Source organism: Pteropus medius, unplaced genomic scaffold (assembly GCF_902729225.1).
Source record: "Pteropus medius unplaced genomic scaffold, Ma_sr-lr_union100, whole genome shotgun sequence".
Classification (NCBI taxonomy): Eukaryota; Metazoa; Chordata; class Mammalia; order Chiroptera; family Pteropodidae; genus Pteropus; species Pteropus medius.
In genome coordinates this window covers 28,093-43,107 of record NW_024344371.1, presented here as the reverse complement: position 1 = coordinate 43,107, position 15,015 = coordinate 28,093, and the positions used below count along the sequence as shown (strand labels likewise).

At 34.3% G+C, this 15,015-nt stretch overlaps 1 protein-coding gene and 1 pseudogene across 1 annotated transcript in view; both read right to left on the bottom strand.

Annotated features, from left to right (window-relative positions):
• The window catches only part of LOC120608470 (C4b-binding protein alpha chain-like), a 93,606-nt gene that overhangs the window by 52,107 nt on the left and 26,484 nt on the right, over positions 1–15,015 (bottom strand). The gene's annotated exons all lie outside the window — the stretch shown is intronic.
• Positions 4,287–4,402, bottom strand: LOC120608610 (uncharacterized; annotated as a pseudogene).

The following is a 15,015-nucleotide window of genomic DNA, read 5'->3' as shown; positions in this document are numbered from 1 at the left end:
CATTTTGAATCTATTCTTGTATACGGTGTAAGAAGGTGATCCAGATTCTTTATTTTTTTTTTGCATGTATCTGTCCAGTTTTCCCAACATCATTTACTTAAGAGACTGTCTTTGCCCCTTTGCATATTTTTACCTCCTTTGTCATATATTAAATGAGTAAACAGGTATGGATTTATTTCTAGGCTCTCTATTCTGTTCCATTGATCAATGGATCTGTTTTTATGCCAGTATCATGCTGTTTTGATTACTGTAGACTAGTAGTATAGTTTGATATCAGGTAGTGTGAAACCTTCAACTTTGTTCTTCTTTCTCAAGATTGCTGTGGCTATATGGAGTCTTTTATGGTTCCATATCAATTTTAGGATTATTTGTTCTTGCTCTCTGAAAAATGCCATTAGTACTTTGATAGGGAATGCATTGAATCTATAGATTGTTTTGGGTAGTATGGCCATTTGAATGATGTTGATTCTTCCTACCCATGAGCATGATATATGCTTCCATTTATTTGTATCTTCTTCAATTTCTTTTTTTAATGACTTATGATTTTCTGAAAACAGGTCTTTTACCTTCTTGGTTAATTTGATTCCCAGGTATTTTATAGTTTTCAGTGCAATTATAAATGGGATTATTTTCTTAATTTCTCTTTCTGAAAGTTCATCATTGGTGTATAAAAATGCCACTGACTTCTGAATATTTATTTTGTAACCTGCTACATTACTGAATTCATTGATCAGTTCTAACAGTTTTCGGTGGAATCTTTAGTGTTCTCTGTATATAGTATCATGTCATAGGCAAATAACTAGAGTTTCACTTCTTCCTTTCCAGTTCGGATACATTTTATTTCTCTTTCTTGTCTTATTTCTGTGGCCAAGACTTCAACAAAATGTTGAAGAGGAGTGGTGAAAGTAGGCATTCTTGTCTTGTTCCTAATCTTGAGGAAAATGCTTTTAGCTTTTCACTGCTGAATATGTTAGCCGTGGGTTTGTCATATATGGCCTTTTTTATATTGAAGTATGTTCCTTCTATTAAACTTAGCTGAGAGGTTTTTTTTTTAATCATAAATAGATGCTGAATTTTGTCGAATGGTTTTTTTTTTGCATCTATTGATATAATCATATGATTTTTATTCCACATGGGTTTATTGGGTCACACACCACATTTTACATTGTAAACCAGTATATAATCTCATAGGCTTGAGATACAGCTAAAAGTTAATACATAGACTTCATACCAGTGTATGCTGGTATTTTCCATTACACTCTACTAATTAGCAAGTAAAATGCTGGTCATGGTCCTCTTGATTAATTTCAGGATCCATTAATGTGTTTGGCAGGATTTGGAAAAAAATTTAAAAACAGACTGGGTAGTGAGTGCAAGAGAACATTTTATAAGATTAAATCCAAACAATAGATAAGGGCCCATAATGTAGAGCCTTTTAAGCCAGAACAGAGCTCTTCCTCCTTGTCTGTGATCTGAATTTCCATCAGATATCTTTTCCCTTTAGCCTGAAAAAGTTCCGTTAGCAACTCTTGTAGTGCTGGTTGGATGTGACAAATTCTCTCACCTTTACCTCAAAATATTTTTATTTATTTCACCTTCAGTTCTGAAAGATTTCTCCTTAACAGAGATTTCAAGGTTACATGTTTTATTTTATTTTATTTTTCAGCACTTTAGCAGATAATATTGTCTTCTAGTCTCCACAGTTCTTTCACAGTTCCTTAAGAAAAGTCATTCCACTTGGCGGGTGGCGGGGCAGCATGGGGGAAACGCAATGTAATATTTTTTTCTCCCTCCTTCACTGGCTTCTTTTATTTAAACTTTTGATATCAGTAATTTTACTATGATACATTTAGTTTATTGGGGATTTCTTGGTAAATTTTAAAAATTTATTTATCCTGTTATCACTGAATTTCCTGGACTTGCGGGGTTATTTTGTTTCATGTGGTAAATTTTTGGCCAATTTTTATTCAAATAATTATCTATACTGTTGTTTCTTCTCTCTTTTTGTAATTCCAATAATATATATGTTTGACTGCTTGCTACTCTTCCCCAGATCTGTAACTCTCTCCCTCTTATTTTAATATTCTTTTCAAATCATGTTGGATTCTATTGTTCAGAAGTTAGGTTTGCTGATTTTTTTCATGTTGTGGTAAATGCTGGTAGCCACATTAATGATTCTCAGTTAGTTTTACCAGATGTAAGTTACATACAGTAATATTCATCCTTTTAAGTGTACAGCTGTATGAGGTTTCATAAATGCAAATGCTAACCATAGAATTACAACAGAATAGACATAGAAAAGTTCCATTACCTATAACATTTCTTCATGCCACTAGTAATCAACTTTCTCCACTGCCCCAACCACCTTTCCCAACTATCCAACCATTGATCCATTTTCATCCCTATCATGTTGCTTTTCCAGAATGTCATAATGGGATCACAGCCTTTGTGTATTGCTTATTTCACTTATCACAATGCATTTGAGGTTTGTTCCTGTTGTGTGGATCAGAAGCTCATTCCTTTTTATTGCGGACTATTATTCTGTTGTATAAATGTACCATGGTTGTTTAGCCATTCACCAACTGAAGGATATGTGGATATTTCCAATGTAGGGTGATTATGCTTAAGGCTGCTATGAATATTCTCATACTGGTTTCTATGTGAACATTTTTTAACTTACTTGGATTGCTGAGTCGCTTGGTAAATATATATTTAACACTATAAAAAAATGCCAAACCGTGTTCCCTAATGGACATACCACTTTGCAATCTTAATAGCAATGTATGAGAGTTGCATTTGCTCCATATCTTTGCAAGTACATGGTACCGTTAGGTTTTTTTTTTGTTGTTTGTTTTAATTTCAGCCATTCTAGTACGTGTTTAGTGATATCTCATTGCAGTTTTAAATCGCATTTGTCTGTTTACTAATATATTGAACAACTATTCATGTACTTTTTCATCATCCTTATATCTACTTTGGTGAAATAGGTCTATTCAGATCTTTTGCCCATTTAAAGAGTTGGGATGTTTTCTCATTATTGTCTTTCTTTATATAATCATAAATAAAAGTCCATTATCAGGTATATGCTTGCCAATATTTTATCCCAGTGTTTGACTCATTTTATTTTCATTCTTATAACAATGTCTTTTGAGAACAGAAATTCTGAGTTTTTAAGAAGTCCAATTTATTAATTTTTTTCATTAAAGCACCATGCTTTTAGAATTGTATCTAACATTCTTTGGCCAAGTCACAAATATTTTCTATGTTTTTCAGTAAAAAGTGTTGTAATTGTAGGTTTAAATTTAAGTCTAAGATCTATTTTGAGTAAATGGTTGGATATGGGGTTAACATGAGTTGAAGTCTTTCTTAAATAATTTTTTAATTTTTCAGTTACAGTTAGCATACCAAATTATATCAGTTTCTGGTGTACAACAAAGTGATTAGACATTTAACTAACTTACAAAGTGATTACTCAAATAAATCTAGTACCCATATGACCCTGCACATAGTTATTATAATATTGACTATATTCCTTATACTTTACATATCCATAACTATTTTATAACTACAAATTTTTACTTTTTAATTCCTTCCCTTTTTTCCTGTGCCCTAAGTCCCTTCCATCTGGCAACCATCGAAATGTTATCTGCATTATGAGTTTGTTTCTGTTTTATTTATTTTGTTCTTTAGATTCACATCTAAGTGAAATCATGTGGCATTTGTCTTTCCGTCTGACTTGCTCCACTCCGCATAGTACCCTGTATGTCCACCCACATTGTTGCAGATTGCAAGATGTCATTCTTTTTTAAGGTTGAGTAATATTCCATTGTGTATATGTGCCACTTCTTCTTTATCTATTCATCAATTGATGGGCAACCAGGTTGTCTCCATATCATGACTACTGAAAATAATGATGTAATAAACATATAGATACACATGTCCCTTTGCAGTAGTTTTGTTTCGTTTTTTTTCAGATAAATACCCAGAATTGGGATTACTGGATTCTTCTTTGTTTCTTGTTATAGTCTTGGTTTTAAAGTCCATTTTGTCTGGTATAAGTATTGCTATCCCAGCCTTTTTGTTTGTTTTCATTTTCATGAAAGATCTCTTTCCATCCCATTACTTTCAGTCTGTGTGTGAGCTTCAATCCCAAGTCAGTCTCTTGCAGGCAGCATATGCAAGGGTCTTGTTTTCTTATCCATTTGACCACCCTATCTTTTGATTGAAACATGTAAGCCATATTTATTTGTTTGTTTGTTTGTTTGTTTATTATTTATTATTATTTATGCCTACAGCACCTGGTCTTCCTGGGTGGTCTCCCATCCACGTACTAACCAGGCCTGACCCTGCTTAGGTTCTGAGATGAGACATCGGGCTTGTTCAGGGTGGTGTGGCCGTAGACCATGGACTGGGGCTCCACTGAGGCGTGAACCCAGGACCTTCTGCATGTAAAGCAGACATGCTAACCGCTACACTATGGAACCATGTCCAAAGCCATTTATATTTAAAGTTAATGTTGATAGATATGTGGTTATTGCTATATTATTCATATTTTCGATCTCTTTTTCCCCCTCTTTCTTAAAAAAAGCCCCTTCAACAATTCCTCTATAACTGGTTTGGTGGTGATGAACTTCTTTAGCTTTTTCTTGTCTGGGAAGTTCTTTATTTGTACTTCAAATCTAAGTGATAACTTTGCTGGGTAGAATAATCTTGCATTGTAGTTTCTTGCTTTTCATTGCTCTGACTATTTTGGGCCAAGCTCTTCTGGCCTGCAAAGTTTCTGTTGAGAAATCAGTTGACAGTCTTATAGGCGCTCCTCTGTAGGTAACTGACTATTTTTCTCTTGCTGTTCTTTGTCTTTAACTTTTGGCATTTTAATTATGACGTATCCTTGAGTGGACCTTTTGGGTTCATCTTGTTTGGGACTCTCTCTTCTTCTTGGCCTTGTATTTCTATTTCCTTTGCACATCAGAAGGGGAGAAAGATCCACAAAGGAACAGTGGCCTCCGTCAGCACTTCTGTCTGGAAGAAAGCTGCCTCTCCAGCTCTCACCCTAAAGCCAGACAATTCAGTTCCTCCCAGTATATCCCTGGTATCTTTTGTGCTGCTGTCTCAGCCCTGGAGCTCAGAGTGAGTTTGTCAGCAGATAACTCCCTGTCTCAGCCCTAGAAGAGGAATGCTTGGGATTCCTGGAGGACTCTGTCTCTGCTTATTTTCACATACAGATTTGGTGGGTTCATCTCTTCCCATCACTAGAACCCTAGGCTGAAGCACCTGGTGTGGAGCCTGGATCCTTCAGTCCTCTGGGGGGAACCTCAGCAGCCAAGATATCTCTCCTGATTTTTAGCTGCCACATGCAGGTGTGGGACTAGCCCATTTAGCATCTCTGCCCTTGCTACCAATCTCATGGTTGCTGCTTCTCTGTCTTTAGTTGTAGGACTTCTGTTCAGCTAAATATCAGGTGATTTTCCATAACAGTTGTTCTATAGTTTAGTTGTAATTTTGATTTGGTTATGAGAGGAGGCAAACACAACATCTACCTATTCTGCAATATTGACCAGAATACAGTTGAGGTTTTTAAAAAAAATATTTTTGCATCTGGGCATCCAATTGTGCTTATATTTTTATCTTATTTTTATTGAATTCTTTGTACACCTGTGCCTTGTAATCTGGCTAAAACTTTAGTCTTTCATAAATTCCACACAGACAATCATGTAATAAGTGAATTAAGTCTACTTTATTTCCTTCATTCCAATATGTATGCCTATTTCTGTATTTTGCCTTATTGTACTGGCTAGAATTTTCAATATAATGCTGAATAGAGTGGTAAGAGTAGATATTTTTGTTTTGTTACAACTTTAGGGGAAAATAAATTCTATTATCTTTAAGTATAATGTTAACTCTGAGATTCTTGTATGTAATTTTTATCAGGTTCAGATACTTAGTTCCCTTCTATCTCGAGTTTGCTGAGAAGTGTTACCATGGAAAGATGATGAATTCTGTCAAATGCTTTTCTTTTTGCATCTATTAAAATGATCATGTGTTTTTTCTTCTTTATACTCACTTTATATGATAGATGGTACTGATTCATTATTGTTTTTGTTTTTTAATTAATTAATCAATTAATTAATTATTTTAAATGAAGTTTATTTGGGTAACATTGGTCAATACAATTAAATAATTTTCAGGTGTACATTATCATTTGACATGTATATATTCTATTATGCGATTACCACCCAAAGTCCAGTTTCCTTCAGCTACCATATATTGGATCACCTTTACCCACTTCACTCTACCTCTACCCACCTATATTTGACCCCCATTACCCCATCAACTTCTTCCCACCTGCCCCCGCCCTCTGGTAACCACTAGTCCATTGTCCATGTCCCTGAGTCTCTGTTTGTCCTGTTCATTTGTTGCTTTTAGGTTTATATACCACATATAAGTGATATCATGTGACTTTCTACTTTTTCAGTCTGGCTTATTTCACTTAGCATGATTATCTCGAGGTCCATCTATGCTGTCACAAATGCAAGTATTTCATCTCTTCTTATGGCTGAGTAATATTCCATTGTATATATCTACCACAGCTTCTTTAGTCAACAATCTAAGAGACTTTGGTTGCTTCCATGTCCTGGCCACTGTGAATAATGCTGCTATGAACATCGGTGTGCAAATATCTTTTTGGATATCGGTTTTCAAGTCTTTGGGTAAATACTCAGTAGTGGGATTGCTGGATCATATGGTAGGTCAATTCTTAGTTTTTTGAGGAACCTCCATACTGTTTTCCTGTTTTCCATAGTGGCTATACCAATTCGCAGTCCCACCAGCAGTATATGAGGGTTCCTTTTTCTCTGCATCCTCTCCAACATTTGTTATTACTTGTCCTGTTTCTTATAGCTATTCTAACAAGTGCGAGATGGTATTACATTGTGGTTTTGATTTGCATTTCTCTAATAGCTAGTGATGTTGAACATTTTTTCATATATTTGTAGGCCATTTGTATATCCTCTAGGGAGAAGTGTCTGTTCAGGTCTTCTCCCCATTTATTGATTGGATCGTTTGTTTTTTTGTTGTTATTGAGTCGTATGAGTTCTATATATATTTTGAATATTAGGCCCTCATCGAAAGCATTGCTTACAAATATATTTCCCCACTCGGATGGTTCTCTCTTTACCTTGTTGACGATTTTTTTTTTTTTTTTTTTTGCTGAGCAGAAGCTTTTTAAGTTGATGTAGTCCCATTCATTTATTTTAGCTTTTACTTCTCTTGCCTTTGAGGTCAAATTCATAAAATCCTCTTTAAGTCTAAGGTCTTCGAGTTTAGTTCCTATGTTTTCTTCTATGTATTTTATTGTTTCAGGTCTTATTTTCAGGTCCTTAATCCATTTTGAGTTAATTTTACTGTGTGATGATAGACAACAGTCTAGTTTCATTCTTTTGCAGATGGCCTTCCAATTGTCCCAGCACCATTTATTGAAGAGGCTTTCCTTTCCCCACTGTATGTTTTTGGCTTTTTGTCAAAATTATTGGCCCATATAAAAAATGGGTTTACTCCTGGAATCTTGATTCTGTTGTACTGGTCAGTGTGTCTGTTTTTCTGCCAATACCATGCCATTTTGATTACTGTCGCTTTGTAGTATAATTTTAATACCTCCAGCCTCATTCTTTTTTCTCAGGTTGGATTTGGCAATTTGGGGTCTTTTGTGCTTCCATTCACATCTGATGATTTTTGTTCCATTTCTTTAAAAAATGCTGATGAGATTTTCATAGGGATTGCATTAAATCTGTATAATGCTTTAGGTAATAAGGTCATTTTACTATGTTGATTCTTCCAATTCAAGAACATGGAATATCTTTCCATTTCTTTGTATTTTCTTTGATTTCTTTTAATAGGGTCTTGTAGTTTTCATTATATAGGTCCTTCACATGTTTTGTTAAATTTATTTCTAGGTATTTTATTCTTTTTGTTGCAAATGCAAAAGGAATTATTTTTTCCACTTCTTTTTCTGACGCTTCATTATTAGAATATAGGAATGCTATGGATTTTTGAACATTGATTTTGTATCCAGAAATTTTACTGTATTTGCTTATAGTTTCTAGTAGTGTTCTTGTGGAGTCTTTAGGGTTTTATATAGAGAGAATCGTGTCATCCGCAAATAGTGATAGTTTGACTTCTTCATTTCCTCTTTGGATGCCTTTTTTATCTTTCTCTTGCCTGATTGCACTCGCTAGGACATCCAATGTTATACTGAATAACAGTGGCAATAGTGGACAGTCTTGCCTTGTTCCTGATCTTAGAGGGAAGGTTTTTAGTTTTTCACCATTAAGTATAATGTTAGCTGAGGGTTTGTCATATATGGCTTTTATTATGTTAAGGTACTTTCCTTCTATATCGATTTTGTTAAGTGTTTTGATCGTAAATGGATGTTGTATCTTGTCAAAGCTTTTTCTGCATCTATTGATATAATCATATGATTCTTATTTTTTAATTTGCTTATGTGGTGTATAAACATAATCACGTTAATTGGTTTGTGTATGTTGAACCATCCCTGTACCTCTGGGATGAAGCCCACTTGATTTTGGTGTGTAATCTTTTTAATATGTCGCTGTATTCGGTTCGCTAGTATCTCATTTAGGATTTTTGCAACTGTGTTCATGAGAGATATTTGTCTGTAGTTTTCTTTATTTGTGTTATCTTTACCAGATTTTGGTCTCAGGGTGATATTGGCCTCATAAAATGAGTTGGCAAGTATCACCTCCTCTTCGATTTTTTGGAACAGTTTGAGGAGTATAGGTATTAAATCTTCTTTGAATGTTTGCTAGAATTCACTGGTGAAGCCATTTGATCTTGGACTTTTACTTTTTGGTAGGTTTTTGATGATTGTTTCAATTTCCATACTGCTGATTGGTCTATTTAGATTCCCCAGATCTTCTTGATTCAGTCTAGGAAGGTTTTATCTTTCTAAGTACTGGTCCATTTCTTCTAGGTTATTAAATTTGGTGTGATATACTTTTTCATAGTATTCTTGCATGATAATTGGTATTTTTGCGATATCAGTCGTAATTTCCCCTCTTTCATCCCTGATTATGTTTATTTGTGTCCTTTCTCTTTATTCTTTAGTGAGTCTAGCCAGGGGTTTGTCAATTTTACAAACCTTTTCAAGAACCAGCTCTTTGTTGTATTTATTTTTTCTATTTTTTTTCAATTTCACTTATTTATGCTTGAATTTTGACGATTTCTTTCTTTCTGCTGACTTTAGGCTTCATTTATTCTTCCTTTTCTACTTTTTTAAGATGAAGCGTTATTTGGGCTCATTCTTGTTCTTGGAAATAGGCCTGTAATGATATGAACTTTCCTCTCATGACCACTTTTGCCGTGTCCCAAAAGTTTTGATATGTTGTACTATTATTATCACTCATTTCTATTTATCTTTTGATCTCTCTTTTTATTTCTTCCCTGACCCAGTTATTCTTCAATAACATTTTGTTTAATCTCCATATATTTGTGGTTCTTCCTGATTTCTTTCTGCAGTTGATCTCTAGTTTCAAAGCATTATGGTCAGAGAATATGGTTAGTATGATTTCAACCTTCTGATACTTGTTGAGGCTATCTCTGTGTCCCAGTATGTGTTCGATTCTTGAGAATGTTCCATGTGCACTAGAGAAGAATGTATAAACAGCTGTTTTGGGATGGAAGGTTCTGTATATATCAATTATGCTCAGCTGGTCTAATGTGTCATTTAAGGATGTTATTTCCTTATTGATTTTTTTGTTTGGATGATCTGTCCATATCTGACAGTGGGGTATGTAAGTCACCTACTGTCATAGTGTTTTGGTCTGTTTCTCCCTTTAATTCTGTTAGTAAGTGCTTTATATATTTTAGGGCTCCCTGATTGGTAACAAAGATATTAGTAAGTGTTATGTCTTCTTGGTGCATGATTCTCTTTATCATTATAAAGTGTCCCTTGGTATCTTTCTTTACCTTTTTTATTTTGAAATCTATTTCATCTGATATTAGCACTGCTACTCCCATTTTTCTCTGAATGCCATTTGCTTGAAAGATCATTTTCCACCCTTTCACTTAGAGTCTATATTTGTTTTTAGAGCTGAGATATGTCTCTTGGAGGCAGCATATGGTTGGGTTTTGTTTTTTTGATCCAATCTGCAAGTCTGTGCCTTTTTATTGGTGATTTAAGTCCATTTACATTTAGGGTGTTTATTGAAATATGAGGTCTTCCTAAAGCCATTTTACCTTTTGCTTTCTGGGAGATCAGTGTTCCCATTGCTTCCTTGTCCTTGTGTTTCTGTTTTTTTTAATTTTTAATTTTATTTTTATTTTGTTTGGTTTTTGTGGGTTTTGCCTCTGATTCTTTTTGTTTTATGTTATATACTTCAGTTCTGATTCTATGGTGTGTGGTTATGATTACAAATGTGAAAAAGTTAGTTATAGATATACAGTTGTCCATTTTCTTCTGTGTGTGCCTTATCTCCTTTCCCCTTTGAGAATGTGGATCTTTGAATCCTCCTCTTTCTCTCATTGTTATCTCAGTTTGTTCCTATGTCTGCTGAACATTCATTACTATCTTGCCACAGCAATTCTCTAATGATGCCCTGTTCTTAGTATGGGTTGTACTCCTCTGCTTCTATTTGCCTGATAGTCACTTTACTCCAAATTTTTTTTTTTTTTGTTATTTTGTTTCAAGTGAGCTGACCCCTTTCAGAATTTCCTATAGTGCAGGCCTCATTGTGGAGAATTCCCTCAATTTTTATATGTCTGAAAAGTTCTTAATTTCTCCTTTGTATCTAAGGAGAGCTTAGCTGGATACATTATTCTAGGCTGGTCGTTCCTTTCACTTAATAGTTTAAATATTTGATTCCACTACTTTCTGCCTTGTAAGGTCTCTGCTGAGAAGTCCAATGATAATCTAATGGGTTTTCCTTTATACATTACCATTTTCTTCTCCCTGGCTCCTTGAGAATTCTATCTTTGTCACCGATTTTTGATAATTTTAATACAGTGTCTTGGTGAACGCCATTTTGGCTGAGATAATTGGGTGTTCTGTTGACTTCTTGAATTCCAAACTCCTGCTCATTCCTTACATTTGGGAAATTCTCTTCCACTATTTGTCTGTAAATGCTTTCTAATCCCTGCTCCTTTTCCTTGCCTTCAAGAATGCCCATTATTCTTATGTTTCCTCTCCTGATGGTATCAGATAGTTCTTGTATTTCTCTTTCATTATTTTTCATTCTTTGGTTTCTCTTTTCTTCCTTCTGATTTATTTCTAGATTTCTGTGTTCGATATCACTGATCTTTCCTTCATTTGGTTGACTCTATTTCCCAAGCTTGTTATTTCATTTTTCAACTCTTGCAGATTGTTCTTCATCTCCAGAAGTTTTATTTGGTTCTTTTTGAGGGTTTCAATCTCCTTGCTCTGCTCATCTAACTGTTTTTGCAATTTCTGAAATTGTTGATATGACTCAGTTCGGAATTCACTGAGTACCATCCTGAATTCTCTGTCACTTAAGTCTCATATTACTATGTAAGTAAGCTTATTTTCTGGAGGTTTTTCTCTTTATTTCTTAGGTGCCTTGTCACTTTGGTTTTTCATGGTGTTTAATGGACTATTTCTCTGCCTTGTCATTAATTAATAGAAGTGTATTCTGTTGTTTTTCCAGAAAGAAGCTTTATTATATAAAGGTCTCTCTTTAGCTTGCTGTAAAGAAGGCGCTTTTCTTTTGGTTTCTAGTAGGTGGCGTCTAAGCCTCTTGGATCTCTGCTTTATATAAAGCCTAATGTATTTTATTTTCTTGTGGATATTTACTCACACTTGCTGCTCTCAGTTTCAGTCCCTGTCAGTGATAGCAACAGTTTTGGTAGCATTTGCTCAGATTCCCCTGGGGTTCTGCGGTGCTCCGATTTGGAGGGTATGGGGGGCGGGGACCTCTAGATTGGGGGTCACGGGCTACAACTCATCCTTGTTTTTGCAACTGGGGCTGGTAAAAATCAACTGTTGTTTCTCTGATGTCCAGTCCCACTTCTCTGCTTTCTGCACTGATCTCTGAGCCCTGCTGTCACTTTCGGGTAGAAAAGTCCCAGCATTTTCAGGGCTGATCAGAGAACTTGCCGCACCTTCACCTCTCCCCCTCCTTCTTCAAGAAGTTCTGGCAGCTGCGAGAGGCAGCGTCTTTATTTGTTCCAGTCCACCGCTGGACACCCAGGGTTCTGACTTGTGGTAGCTCTTATGCGCAGATCCTATGCTCAGATGCGCTGGTGTGCAGTTTGGGTGTTTTTTGTTCAGTTTTAGATATTCAGCTTGTTGTTTGAAGGAGAGAGATCTGATGATGTCTCTCACTCCGCCATGTTTTCTAATTTTTGAATTTGAATCAATATTGTATTCATGGAAGCCTACTTGATTATGATGTAGTCTTATTTTTATATATGACAGGATTTGATTTGTTAATATTTTGTTAATAAGTTTTGATTCTATGTTAGCAATGGATATTGTTTTTAATTTTCCTGCAATGTTTTTGTCTGGTTTTGATATCAAGGGCAATGTTTTCTTTTGTATTTTCTTGAAGAGCTTGTGTAGGATTGCTATTATTTACTCCTTAAATGTTTGGTGCAATTAACAGTGACAACATGGGGCTTATAGTTCTCTTTGTGAGAAGATTTAAGTTGTCGAATTTATAGGCATAAAATTTTTTGTGTCACTACCTTATTATTCTTTAAATGTCTTTAGGATATATAGGTAAGACCCCTTTTTCATTCTAGATACTGGAAATTTCTATCTTCTTTTTTTGAAAGACTGGCTATAGGTTTCTCAATTTTATTGCTCTCCAAGAACCATGTATTAGTTTTATTGATTCTATTTGTTTTCTCTTTTCAATTTCATCGATTTCTAATTTTATTATTTCCATCAGTTTCCTTGTTCTCAACTTAAATAACTCTTCCTTTTTACGTTCTTAAGGTGGAAGCTATTGAGCTGAGAGTTTTCTCTTTTTTTCTAATATAAGCATTTCATGCTATAAAAATCTTTCTAAGCAATGCTTTTGCTGTATTCCAGAAATTTTGATATGTTGATATGCTGTGTTTTAACTTTTATTGAGTTTACAACACTTTCTAATTTTTATTGTGACTTTTTCTTTGATTCATAGGTGAGTTAGAAGTATCTTTCACAATTTTCAAATATTGGGGCTTTTGCATATATTTTTGTTTTAATTTCTACATTCATTCACTTATTCATTCACTTGTGATCAGATAATGTACAGTAAATAATTTTAATTTTTGGATTTAAAAAAATTATCTTATTGTCTAGGAAATGTCATCAAAGATTGTTTCATATGCACCCAAAAAGAGAATATATTTTTCTGTTCTTCAGTGGTTCCTTTCTTTTAAGAGTCAAATACCCTACAGTGTTTCCCTACATTGGTCGTGCTCTAATGCCTTAAACATTGTTTTTTAAGTACAAGCATGCTTTGGAGATGCTGTGGATTCGTTCCAGATCACAGTAATAAAGTGAGTATCAAAATAAAGTGAGTTGTAATGGTTTTGATGGTGAGGGTCTTGCTTTCAATTCATAAAAAAACACAACATCTGTGAAGCGCAATAGAGTAACGTGCAATTAAACAAGGTATGCCTGTATGTTTTGTCTAGAGTTTATCAATATTATCAGTGAGACAACGATGTCTACTCATTACAATGCATTTCATTCGTTACAATGTATTTCATTCCTATTGTTGCATGGATTAGAAGCTCATTTCTTTTTATTGCAGAGTATTATTCCATTGTATGGTTGTACCATGATTGTTCAGCCACTCACCACTGAAGGACATGTGGTTTCCAATGTGGGGTGATTATGACTAAGGCTGCTATGAATATTCTCATACTGGTTTCTATTTGGACATATTCTAATTTACTTGATTTGCTGAGCTGTATGGTAAGTATAGTTTAACTTTATAAGAAATAGCTAAATTGTGTTCCAAAATGGTCACAGCAAGTTATAATCTTAGCAGCACTGTATGGGAGTTCTAATTGCTCTATATTCTTCCCAGTACATGGTCTAGTAAGGTTTTCATTTTGTTTTTAAGTTCTAGTAGGTGTTTAGTGGTATCTCATTGCAATTTTAAATTACATTTCTATATTTATTAATCACACTGAGCAACTTTTCATGTACTGTTTTTGCCAACCATATATTCACTTTGGTGAAATAAGTCTATTCAGATCTTTTGTCAATTTTTAACAATTGATTTGTTTTTTATATTATTGTGTTTTGAGAGTTCTTTCTATATTGTAAATACAAGTCCATTAACAAATATGAATTTTGCAAATATTTTCTCCCAGTCTATGGCTCATTTTTTTTTATCATAACAATGTCTTTTGATAGCAGAAGTTTTGAGTTTTAAGAAATCCAATCCATTAAGATTTTTCATTAAAGGATCATGCTTTTAGGATTGTATTTAAAAAATCTTTGGACAAGTCAAGTCAAAAATATTTTCTATGTTTTCCAGTAAAAGTGTTATAATTTTAAGTTTAAATTTAAGTCTAAGATCTATTTTGAGTAAAGGTATATGGTGATAACATGGGGTTTTGGGTATTTTATTTGCATATAGATGTGCAATTGTGCCTGTACTTTTACCATATTTTCACGGAATTGTTTGTACACCTGTGATGAAATGAACTAGAGACATTTCACAGTCTATTCTGGATTCTCTATTCTGTCTATTGTATGCTATGGCTATAATTTCACAAATACCACAACTGTTTTGATTACATGCTTTATAATATGTTTTATAATAAGTCTCAACACCAGGTAGAATGAGTCCTCTATTTTTTTTCAAAATTGTTTTGAGTATTCTAGTTCTTTTGTCTTTTCCTATAAATTTTAGAATCAGCTTGTCGATTTCTATAAAAATTTCTGCTGAGACTTTTACTGAGATTGTGCTCAATTTATAGATTAGTTTACAGAGAATGAACATGCCTGTCGTCTTGATTCTTTCAATTCCTGAGTACTGA